General features: G+C 43.1%; 1 protein-coding gene across 1 annotated transcript in view; it reads left to right on the forward strand.

Annotated features, from left to right (window-relative positions):
- The first annotated feature begins 10,612 nt into the window (after window positions 1–10,612).
- LOC138758446 (long-chain fatty acid transport protein 1-like) overlaps window positions 10,613–13,341 on the forward strand; it is a 59,499-nt gene continuing 56,770 nt past the window's right edge. Inside the window, exon 1 of the mRNA XM_069927371.1 lies at window positions 10,613–10,698. The gene's annotated coding sequence lies outside the window, so the exon portion shown is untranslated. The remainder of the gene's footprint in view (window positions 10,699–13,341) is intronic.

The raw sequence follows: 13,341 nt of genomic DNA on the forward strand, positions 1-13,341 counted from the left end.
CTCTGTTACTCCTGTATCTCTTTCCCGATGGGATCAGTTGAAGGATGCTGTTTTCAAGATGGAAAGGGTCCTCAATGATTTAATGCACCCTCGTCAGACAACAATCTTGGTAGATCACGTCGATGATGGGGAGAGAGACTCTTCCACTCTTTGGTCCTGTGGATTGACCTCTGATCCATTTCTCTGCAGCAACCAAGCATGCTGTAATGCAGCCAGCCAGTACGCTCTCGATGGAGCTCCTGTAGAAGATTGACATTATGGTGCCGGTAGCCTTGACCACTTCAGTGTTCTTAGGCAGTGTAGTCACCGTTGAACCTTCCTGACAAGTGAGGATATATTGTGCATCCACAATAGGTCATGAGCCAAATGAATTCCAAGGAACTTGGTGGTCTCTACTCTCTCCACTACAGAGTTGTGTAGTGGAGGTCTGTCTAGTCCAAAACATTGATGATATCTGACCTACTGAGTTCCTCCAGCAATTCTTTGTCTACTAAATTACGCTGGGGTTTCATTCATGGAAGAATGAGAGGCAATCCTTTTGAAACATTATATTCTTAGATAGCGAGATTTTCCCCTTGCAGGAAAATCTGAAACTAGAAGGCATTGTCATAGAATAAGTGAGAAACCATTTAAAAGAGAGATGAGGAAGAATTCTTCTGCAAGAGATGTGTAAACCTTTGGAAGTCCTTGGAATAAAGAGCTGTTGGGGCAGAGTCATTGAGTATACTGTATTAGAACTGCAATACATTTCTGTCTTGTCTTTGGCTTGGCTTCGCGGACGAAGATTTATGGAGGGGGTAAAAAGTCCACGTCAGCTGCAGGCTCGTTTGTGGCTGACAAGTCCGATGCGGGACAGGCAGACACGATTGCAGCGGTTGCAGGGGAAAATTGGTGGGTTGGGGTTGGGTGTTGGGTTTTTCCTCCTCTGCCTTTTGTCAGTGAGGTGGGCTCTGCGGTCTTCTTCAAAGGAGGTTGCTGCCCGCCAAACTGTGAGGCGCCAAGATGCACGGTTTGAGGCGATATCGCCTCAATACATTTCTAATCAGTAAGGAAATTAAGGTCTATGACGATAGGACAGGAAAGAGGACAAGGAATGTCAAATTAGCCTTGGATAGTAGAGCACACTTGAGGACTGAATGTCCCCCAACTGTTTCTCCTGTTCCAGTTTTCTTCTGATTCTACGAATCAGAGTCAGAATTTAGTGTCATGAACGTGCCATGAAATTCATTGTTTTGCAGGTGCAAATATTGCTGTGAGTTACATTTAAAAAATATAAATAAATTAGTGCAAAAGAAGACAAAGTAGAGTAGTCTGTGGAGTAAATTTTATGGACATGATTATGGGTGTTGTGGGTAAAGGATGTAGGATCCTTTTCATAAAATATAGTTCTTTCTAACCGATGGCAACAATAAAAGTAATTGTGGTCTCATGGGTTTCGGATGTCTACGTTTTAGATATTAGAATGAGAGGCTCAAAATTTGGTTTAATGCAATAAACCGAAAAAACTCAAATTACCTTTCATGCAATGGAAACGCTGCCTAGGATCCACGCCACCCAGCACATGCTCTGTTCTCGCTGCTCCATCAGGAAAGAGGTCTAGGTGTCACAAGACTCGCACCACCATGTTCAGGAACACCTGCTTCCCCTCAACCATCAGACTCCTCAACGACAAACTCAGTGAGCGACGCACTTGAGGGCTATTATTAAATATTTATTTTCTGTGTTGCACAGTCAGTTTGTTTACATCTCTCTCCTTTGTATATATCTTTTCTTGAATACACTTTTTTTGCACTACTGATAAATAGAAATTCCGCCTGGCTTGCAGGCAACAGAATCTCAGAGTTGTATGTGATGTCATGTATGTTCTCTAACAATAAATCTGAACTTTGAACTTTCATTTAATTGACTTAACATATGCTCTATAAAATTTCAACACAAGTTTCCAGTTCAGCAAGATTGTAAAAATCTAACCATGCATAAAATTTGCAAGACATTTTATCTGGTGAAATGTCCTCGATATGAACACGGTATTTTCACAGAGAGACTTTCATCTGATTTCATTCACGGGCAACTCAGCCATTCACAAGCTGTCCCAACCAGCTGTTTTCTCTCTCTCTGTACTGTTCACAGTTCCATTGGCTAGGTTGCGTGATTGCCAAACATTGACATGCAGTTCCCTTCAAATGCAACAAGCTCTGCTTTGTACTTCTGTTCATTCTTAAGATTCTTCATTCTCAGCTTGCATTTCTGCCTGGGTTCAATACTGTGTCTCTGATCTCCCAAAAGGTGACACAAGACTCACACAACCAGGTTCAGGAACAGCTGCTACCCTTCCACCATCAGACTCCACAACGACAAACACAATCAGGGGTTCATTTAATGACCCTTACTTTTCCTCTGCTCCAACTTCCTCCCTCTGCAGCTGGAATTAAAACTAATTTAGCATCTTGCATACATGCCACTTCTTTATCATTTGCCTCCCTTGTATTTTTTTTTTACTCACCTTAATCACTAAAATGCACACCTGGGATTTCTCTGGATCAGCTCTGGAATCCCCAGTGTTTTATATGCAGGGTTCTAGTCAGACTGGACACTGCTACAGTTCTTTGCCTCACGATTCTGTGCCTTGATTGACTGCTTTATTTTTCAATGCCATTATCACCCTAAGGAAATAACTGCAGAGCAGAAATTATATAATCACAGGCTTGGCTTTTAATACACAATCTTATAGAGCTATTACCATATATACCCGTGTAATAGTCGATCCCATGTAAAAGTCACACCTTCCCCCTATTTTTGACCCTGACCACCCACCCATCCAAGCTCCTGATGCCCTGACTCTGAACCCATTTCTCGGCCACCCGCCCAAATGAGCTCACGATGCTCCAATCACCAGCTCATCTGAACTCCCGGCACCCTGAACGCGGACTTACCATCCAGTCCCTTGAATGGCACAGGTACTTGCTGTGGTGTAAAAGTCGACAACCCCAAATTTGACCCGAAAAATTGGTCGTCCAAGGACGACTATTACACAGGTATATATGGTACTTGTCAGTCTTCTCTTGAAGGCACAACAGAGACTGAACTTCTTGAGACAAGCAAGGCTACCGGCCACCATTACGCCAATCTACAGGAACTCTATCACGTGTGTCCTGGCCAGCTCCATCACACTGTGGTATTGTTGCTGCTGAGAAATAGATCAGAGGGCGCTCCACAGCACTAGAAGAGTGACAGAGAGGATCATGGAATCACCACCCACCCTGCCTCCCCCCCCCCCCCTCCCATTATCGACGTGACCTACCGGGATCGTTGTCCTAAGAGGGCGTGCAAAATCATTGAGGACCCCTTCCAGCATCTTTCAGCTGCTCCCGTCGGGAAAGAGTTTCAGGGGTATCCCCACCAGGCTGAGGAACAGCTTCTTCCCACAGGCAGTGAGAATGCTGAACGACCAAAGGAACTGCTCCCACTGACCATCCGAGACTCTCATATTCACAAAATAATATTTAACTATTTATATGAATACTTGTCTTGCTTATCTCCTTGTGTGTTATGTCGGGTTGTGTGTCTGCATGCTTTGTACAGAGGACCAGAGACGTTGTTTTGTCAGGTTGTACCTGTGCAATCAGATGACCGTAAACTTGAATTGCGTGTTTTTATTATTTGAATACTTATATTGACATAATTCTTACTAATTTTGTGATAATTCAACATTATTACTGTTTTTAATGTTTAAAATCCAGCTGTGAGTTTAATAATTTGAGTAATATGTGGATAAAAGTTGATAAATAAGAATTCTAACATAAGAAAAAAAATCTTGTTACTTCCAAGCAACCAATATGAATTAGCCTTGATGGATCCAATTTATCTGCCTGAGCAATTAAAATTCCTTTATTCAACAATGTGGAAATAAAAGATTGAAAGATTTCCTTTTTTCTTTTGAATGAAGTTATTCTTTTTGTTCTCTGCCTTGATTGTAGTTGTAAATTGAACTAAATCTTTGCCTATTTTTGTCACAGAGTTATCTGGAAAAGAAGTAGCAGTGTTACCATTTATCCATTCAATATGAAGACAAATAAGGTAAGCGCAACGCCTTTACAGCGCCAGTGATCAGGACCAGATCTGGCTTCAAATCCCGCGCTGTCTGTAAGGAGTTTGTTTGTTCTCCCTGTGTCTGCGTGGGTTTTATCCGGGGGCTCCAGTTTTCTCCCACCCTTCAAAAACGTACCAGGGTGTAGGTTAAATTGGGCGGGACTGACTCATGGGTCAAAATGGCCTGTTACCGTGCTGTATGTCTAATTTTTTTTTATTTAAAATATAGTTAACAACTCCTCATTTAGCCAAGGGATATAAAAACACACAATGCTGGAGAAACTCAACAGGTCAAGCAGAGTACTTTATATAGCAAAGATAAAAGTATTAAACTAATGTTTTGGGCTGGAGCCCCTCATCAAGGTCTGAGCAAAATGCAGCCAGCTAGCCCAAACAAAATGGTTTTGGGGGGGGTGGAGGAGAGTCGGGGTAGGAGCACAGTCCCACAGGTAGGTGGTAATTGGATAAGGGAGAGAGGGCACTCCAGCAAACAGGGGAAGGGGTGATGGCTCTGTAAATGAAAAGGGAAGGGGGTGGAGAGCTGCAGGAAAGATGACAGAGGGATGTTAATTCCATCTGGTTGTTGAGGCCCAGGCAGAATATTAGGTGTTTCTTCTCCAACTTACAGTGGTCTTGGTTTTGCAGTGCACGAGGCCATGAACAGTCATGTCAGTGCAGAAGTGGGGCACAGAATTGCCACTGGGAGATCCCTGTCATTAATGCAGACAGAATGAAGGTGCTCAGCAAAGCTATCTCCCAGACTGTATCCAGTCTCTCCAATGTAGAGAAGGCCACAGTGGGAGTATCAGATACAGTAGATGACCCCTGCAGATTTACAAGTGAAGTGCTGCTTTACTTGGAAGGACTAATTGGGGCCCTGAATGGTGGTGAGGGAGGGGCAGAGGTGGCCAGGGCAGATAAGCAGGAAATGGAGAAGATGCGGTTAAGGGCTGAGCTGATAGTGGTAGAAGGGAACCCACACTTTTGGAAGAAGGAGGGGATCTCGGATGATCTGGAGATAGTAACTTTTGGGCTCCTGATTCAATGTTTGCCGTGGCCATCAACTCAGACTCGACGCTAAGGGTGTTTCAAACATGTACTATTTTTCTTTTACTTCACTGAACAAATTACTTTCACCACAGAACAAAAATATTCCATAGAAAAATAAATATTATATGCAAAAAGGTAACATTTTTGAGATTAAGACTAAAACTAGAAGGCATGAAGATTTATAAGGGTTCTGAGAGGCACCTTTTTCACAGAGAAGGTGGTGGATATATAGAAACACAAAGCTGGAGAAATAAAGTGTACTTTATGTAGCAAAGATAAAGATACATAACCAACATTTTGGGCTTCCCTTCATCAAGTTATGGGCTCAATCCTAAAATATCGGTTATGTATCTTTATCTTTGCTATGTCAAGTATATTGTTTGACCTGCTGAGTTTCTCCAGCATCGTGTTTTTGTTCCAATCCTGGTGTCTGCAGACTTTCGTGTTTTATCTCTGGTTAGTGTGAGCAGTTCCTTTCATTGTTCAGCATTCTCACTGCCCAAGTGATTTCTCTCATCTGTACCCATCTTCTAGGAGTATGTTACTTAGCGGAGTATTCCAATCTCACTCACTGAGTTGCAGCAATTGATGCTCCTTCTCAATATTAATCATTTAAAGATGTTTTTTTAAGAAAGTGCTTTCCTTACAGTGACTGGCCATTTCAGTCCATGGATGCTGCCTGGCCTGTTCAGTCCCTTCAGCTTCTCTGTGCTCATTCAAGATTGCAGTAACTGCAGTTCCTTTGTTTCTCTGCCTTTATTTCACACAGAAAGAAGCTTGAGACTTAACTGCCTGAAGGTGGCAGCAAAGAATGAAATACAGCAAAGTCTTGTATAAATCTGAAAATAAAATATTTTAGATCAGTGGTTCTCAAACCTTTTCAGTCTAAGGCCCACCTGGCTTCTGGCCTAACATGGCAATGACTGAGCAATATTTTCAAGTCAAGGCAGCTCTATAAGAAGCACATCTTTGTTTGATTTAAAGCATTTGATTTAACATTTTTAAAGAACAAAAAACATTCCAAGCATTCATTGAAAATTATAAACTCCCAATTAAAATTAGCTCAAGCCATTAAAAAAGCATTCATGTGGTTATGTCTGTTCCCTAAAGGAATATGGATCTAACCAACAACAATTTGGCATTCTCAGGCAAACTGGCAACTTTAAACTTTTTAAAAAATTTACACATACAGCATGTCAACAGGCCCTTACGGCCCTCGAACCCACGCTGCCAAAATACCCCAATTAACCTACAACCCCCATATGTTTTGAAAGGTGGTAGGAAACCTACACAGATGTGGGACAATGTACAGATTCCTTACAGACAGCACCAGATTTGAACCCATGTTGATGACGCTGTGATAGTGTTGCTGGACTATTAAGATGTTATTTCCATTAATAATGTTATTCCTATTAATAACAAACTTTTAATTAATCTTTTTCTATGGTATTAAACTAGAGTATAATAAAATTTCTTGGTATGGGAACAGAAACCTATAATCTGAATGCTGAAACATTTGGATTTCCAATTAATAGGTTTTCAGATTTGAGATTTATTATCAGAGTACATACATAACATCACATCCAATCTTGAGATTCTTTTTCCCTGCAGGCAAGACAGAATTATCACTTACTGGTAGTGCAAAAAAAAACTGCACTCAATTGCACAATACAGAGTGGGAAAAATATCAATAAAGTGCGAGAGTCCCTGGTTGAGTTTGTTGTTGAGGAGTCTGATGGTGGAGGGGGAGCAGCTGTTCCTGAACCTGGTGGTGCGAGTCTCGTTTCCTGATGGCAGCAGCGAGAACAGAGCATGTGCTGGGTCATGTGGATTATTACTGCTGCTCTCCAACAGCAGCGTTCCCTGCAGAAGTTCTTGATCGTGGGGAGAATGTTTATCTGTGATGCCCTGGGCTGTGTCCACCACCTTTTGCAGGGCTTTACACTTAGTGGCCCCCATTCCATAATTTTGCAGCAAATCACAGATGAATTCTTTGAATTCATTTACTTTTATATTATTAATTGCCTGCTGGCAGTCATTCACTTAATCCAAAAACCACCAGGGCTAACCTGGCCATGTTCTTTGGTTAGATTGAAGCCTGCATTCAATTAATCTCGATCACTTGAATTTAGTTTTTTTTTAATGTAAATTTAATCAACAATTCCATTATATTATGGGGCTATAGTTTTGTTTGATTTTATTGCGTGGGCGTTATTTAGCATCTGCGACTATTTAAGGAATAGTGCTTTACCTGTGACTTGAGGATAACGTGTCGGCTGAGGAGCCGCTGTGCATCATGGGAGATGTATGCATCACTCAGAGGACTACGACTCCCCCAAGGGAGTGGGTGCTCCTGCTTGAGCCAATGAGCAGAAGGCAGACACGGCGCATGCGCTTACGCAACTATTGGGCAGCGACTTGGCTTTTACATCGAGTTATTCCCAATGAAAGTGAGTGACTTCTCCCACACTCATCAACTGCACCTCCATTGGCCTTCCCGGACAAGTCTCCTCCTCCCACACTCTTCCCCCCCCACCACCTCTCCTTCCACACAACTGTCCTCCTCCTCACATACCCACACATACCCCTCCCCACACTCCCCTACTCCCATACACTCCCTCCCCACACTCCATCCTCACACTTCCCTACTCCCTCCCCACACACTCCCCCACTCCCTCCCCACACACTCCGCTACTCCCCCACTCCCTCCCCACACACTCCCCTCCTTCCCCCATTCCCTCCCCCCACACTCCCCTCCTTCCCCCACTCCCTCCCCACACACTCCCCTCCTTCCCCCACTCCCTCCCCACACACTCCCCGCCTTCCCCCATTCCCTCCCCACACACTCCCCTCCTTCCCCCACTCCCTCCCCACACACTCCCCTCCTCCCCACCCCCTCCCCACACACTCCCCTACTCTACCCACTCATAGCCCTCCCCTACTCCCTCCCCACCCCACATACTCCTCTCCTCCCCCACTCCCTTTCATACATACCCCTCACAACCCCCACGCACACACTCCTCCTCCCCTACACTCCCTCTCCAACTCCTCACAAACACTTCCCTCCTGCCCAACTCCCTCTCCCTCACAATTCTTTCTTCCCCTTTCCCAGACTGCCTGCCCTTCCACCATAATCTCCCTCCTCCTCAAACTACCCTTCCTGTATACCCTTTCCTCCACCCAGTCTCTCAACCTCCTCCCTCCTTTCAGTGATCCTCTCCACAGTCCCCCCTCATCTAAACAAACTCACCCTTCCTATAACTCCCCTCCTCTTTCCATGCTCCCCACATTTCTCCTTCCCATATTTTCTCTTCTGGCCTCAACCTCTTTGCTCACCCACCCCTCAACCCACATCCAGCTCAGTCGATAAGACCAGACAGAATATAGAACATGGAAATCTACTGCACAGTACAGTCCCTTTGGCCCACAGTGTTGAGCCGATCTTCTCAGATCAACTGCCAAGAATTTCCCTATGGCATAATCCTCCATTTCTCTTAATTCCATGTACACATCTGATTATCCCTTAAAAGATCCTATTGTACCTGCCTCCACCTCTATTGCCTGTAGCACATTCCATGCACCCACCACCTGTACACACTCCCAAGCAACCTTAAAACTATGCACCCTCTTGTTAGCCATTTCAATCCTGGGAAACATCCTCTGGCCATCCACACTATCAATGCCTCTCATCGCCTCATACAAGTCACCCCACATCCTCCATTGGTCCAAGGAGAAAAGACAACCTAGCTTCATAAGGCATGCTCTCCACTCCAGGCAACATCCTTGTAAATCTCTCCACCTTCTCTATCACTTCTGAAACATTATCTTTACCTTTGCTATATAAAGGACACTGATCTGCTGAGCTTCTCCAGCATTTTTTTTACTTCAATTATGGTGTCTACAGAATTTTGTGATTTACCTCTAAAGTGTCCACATCTTTCTGGCAATGAGGTGACCAAAATGGAACACAATATTCCAAGCAGGGTCTTGTATAGCTGCAATATTATCTCAAGGCTCTTATACTCACAGTTAATGTAACCCAACACACCATGCGCCTTTTTAGCAACACTATCAATCTGTGCAGCAGCTTTGAGTGACCTATGGACACAGACCCGGGATCTCTCAGTTTGTCTATACTGCTCACAATCTCCTCCATTAACATTGTATTCTGCCTTCAAATTTGACTGAACAAAATGATCCATTTCTGAGTTAAATTCTATCTGTCACTTCTCAGCCCAGCTTTGCATCCTTTCAATGCCCTTCTGTAATCCCTCCAGACTTTCCACAAATATGCAAGGTCATGGTTTTAAACTGAAGGGGGGAAAGGTTTTGGGGGAGCATTAGAGGGAAGTTCTTTACTCTGACTGGTGGAAGTATGGAATGAGCTGCCATCTGATGTGGTGAATGCTGGCTCGATTGTGTGTTTTAAGAATAAATTGGATGGCCACATGGATGGTAGAGACCTGAAGGGTTATGGAATGGGAGTAGGTCAGTGGGACTAGGGAGAGGATGGTTGGCACAGACTCGAGGAGCTTAATGGCCAGTTTTCTGAATTGTAGAGTTCAATGGTTCTACCAATCTTCATGTCAACCGCAACTGACCCACCCTTCCACTTCCTCATCCAGGTAGAGGAGGGGATCCCTGCGGAACACCACTGGTCACTGACTTCCATGCAGAATACAAAACGTCTATAACCACCCTCTTCCTTCTCTGGTTAGTGTGTCTGAGGGTTTACCACCTGCACTCCCGTAATCTCTGCAGCACGATCTCCTATCAGTTCCAATGGTAAACCTGAGTTCCTAGATCCAAATAATCAGGGAACTGTTAACGCCCGAGACACTTCGTGGGCCCCGTTCGCCATTGCCACCCTCATGAATCATGGTCCCGATATCTGGTTCTCACAAGCCAGTCTCCGTCCGGCGGTCCAGAGCCTTGTATGTCTTTTGGCCTCTAAGCCCCTCGCTGTCAAAAGATATGGGTCAAACGCAGGCAAAGGGGATAAACTCAGATGATCGACCTATTTAGCATGAACGGTTGAGCCAAAGGGCCTTTTCCATGCTGTATAACTTCATGATCTCCTTACCCCCTCCCCCTTCCCTGCCCCCACCCCACTAACCTCCGCTTCCTTGCATTACCTCCACCCATCATCTACCGCCCTTCCTGTGCCCTGCATGTCTTCCCCATCTTCCTGCCTCCGTCCTCCTCTGATAGCCCACTGCCAAAGCCTGTTGACATGCTTCTCTTTTATTGAGCCCTTGGGCCGACTCTGCTTACCACCCCTGCCTCCCTGGTCTCTCCCACCCTCCCCACCACCCACCCCCCCCCCCCCGTCACTCTGGGTTATGCGGAGCTTGTTCTGTGTTGAAATTGGTTGTGCAATTTTTTTCCTGCTCTGTTTGATTGCTCAACTCTTCTGAATTGTTGCTAAACATAATGAGTAAATGATGCAGACATTTATATCAAGTGTTTGATCCTTTTCTAACCTTTAGATTCTCCAAGGTCACCAGGGAGTGTTGAGCCCAAGACTTAAGAACTGCACCAATATCTGGGACTGCCCAGGTAAGTTAAATAGGGAAAGCTTATCATTACTAAATGTCAAAGCTCTCACTCTCAACTTGACTCTCTTTATCATTTTTAGCTATTTTATTATGTCCATATCTCTTCACATTTTCTTTTATCCCCCAGTTACATGAATAACCTTTCCTTCCTGCATTCATATGAATCTGCAATAAATTTGTGCTTTATTATTTGTCTATGATCTGGCATGACACTTACAACATAGCCACCAATCTGTTTTTTTTTTAATTAGAGATACAGCCCAGTAACAGGCCCTTCTGGCCCACGAGTCTGTGCCATTCAAGTCCACCAATTAACGTACAAAACCCTGTAGGTTTCTGTAGGGTAGGAAGAAAGTGGAATATCCAAAGGAAACCCATGCAGGTCACAAGGAGAACCCAGCCATAGAAATTTGAACTTTTCTTCACTCTACGTCTATTTTGTAAATATTTACAATGGATAACGGGAGTGAATTTTCCTTTTGTTAGGAAAATTTGAAAGTGTCGCTCCTAAACTATTGTTGTCAGATTCCCAATTAAAGTTTGTTAAGTTTAGTAATAGCAAGGAAATATGTCACTGTAACATGGAAATCTGATGTTTCATGAGCATGTTGAAATTCAAACCTGTATACTATTAGAAAAAAACACATATAATTTAAGGCTTAAATATTCTTTATTTTTTGCAAATTTGGGGTCTGTATGCTAAAATAATGAAATTAAAATTATGATTTTATTAATTTCTTCCTTGATCAGTAAGTTTTCCCTGATGTTTTTGAGGTCTTTGAGTGTCAACTGATGCAATCCAAATTAATTTCTCATTTTATAATGTAATATCTTATATTTTAATTTTGGGACTAGATTAGTTTGGGGGGGAGGGTTTTTTTTTGTAGTTTGTAGGTTTTTGTCACGAAGGTGCAACAGTGACTGCACTTTCTGAGAAGACTGAAGCAGGCAAGGCTACCGGCCATCATTATGTCAACCTCCTACAGGAGCTGTCAAGAGCATCCTGGCTTGGATCTAAGAGGTAAAATATTGGAACGGCAATGGCACCCTCATTCCCTTTCCAACCTTTTTACACATCAAGCATTCTGGGAAAATAGCAATAATTTCCTGAAATGCACCAGCTGTGTTGTTAAAAAAAACATAATTGAGGACCCCTTCCACCCTGAACACAGCGTCTTTCAACTGATCCAATTGGGAAAGAGATACAAAAGTAACAGAGCCAGCACCACCAGGCTGTGGATCAGCTTCTTCCCACGGGCAGTGAGAATACCGAACGACCAAAGGAACTGCTCACACTGACCCTCCGAGACTCTCATATTCATGAAACTGATATTTATTTATTTATTTGTGTATATGAATATTTGTCCTACATGTGTATTGTTTGTCTGTTATGTGTGTTATGTCTGGTTGTATGTCTGCATGTTTTGCACCAAGAACCGGAGAACGCTGTTTCGTTGGGTTGTACTTGTGCAGTCAGATCACAGTAAACTTTTTTTTTTTAATTTTTTTATTTTTCACACCATAAATCACATTAGCCATGATATACACTTTTTCTTTTTCACACATATACAGTGACTTTTTCTCCCACCCCCTCCCCTCCTCCCAACCCAACCCCCCACCCCCCCCTCATCCATTTTAGGTATACAATCTAGGTTGCATTAAGCCAGTCAGACAATGTTGTCATTCAACAAAAATACACCAGAAATTCTAGTGAGTCCATTCTTTTCTTTCCTTCTCCTTCCATCAACTTAGGTAATGTTTGTCCCCGGTAGGTTTTCGCTATTGTATTTAATGTAAGGCTCCCATACTTGTTTGAATATTTCAATATTATTTCTTAAACTATATGTTATTTTTTCTAATGGGATACATTTATTCATTTCTATATACCATAGTTGTATTTTCAAATTATCTTCCAATTTCCAGGTTGACATAATACATTTTTTTGCTACGGCTAGGGCTATCTTAACAAATCTTTTTTGTGCATCCTCCAAATCAATTCCAAATTCTTTGTTTGTTATGTTACTTAGGAGAAAGATCTCTGGATTCTTTGGTATATTGTTTTCTGTTATTTTATTTAATATCTGACTGAGATCATCCCAAAATTTTTCTACTCTCTCACATGTCCAGATTGCATGAATTGTTGTTCCCATTTCTTTTTTACATCGAAAACATCTATCAGATACTGTTGGGTCCCATTTATTTAACTTTTGCGGTGTAATGTATAGTCTGTGTAACCAATTATATTGTATCATACGTAGTCTCGTATTTATTGTATTTACTTGACGAGTTGATGAAAGGGTGGGTGTGTGATGATCTGAAGGACAAAGCAAGGGAAAGTTGACTGGATCAGCTATGTTCCAAGATGAAAAGGGATGACTCTCCCAGATCCTTATTGGCCTACAACCCGTGGGATGTTTCTGAAAGGTGAGAGGAAGCCGGTGCACCCGAAGGAAAGCAATGCAGAACATACAATCTCCTTACAGACAGCGCCGGATTCAAATCTGGGTTCCTGGCACTGTAACAATGATGCACTAACTGCTGTACTAACCTTCCACCCTACTTCACTTGTCCGAGAGTCTGGCTAGAGGGTATGCACAGATCACCCAAGATCTCATTGAAGGGTGAAGGTCCAAACAGCCTCCTT

This window comes from Narcine bancroftii, chromosome 3, assembly GCF_036971445.1.
Source record: "Narcine bancroftii isolate sNarBan1 chromosome 3, sNarBan1.hap1, whole genome shotgun sequence".
Taxonomy (NCBI): Eukaryota; Metazoa; Chordata; class Chondrichthyes; order Torpediniformes; family Narcinidae; genus Narcine; species Narcine bancroftii.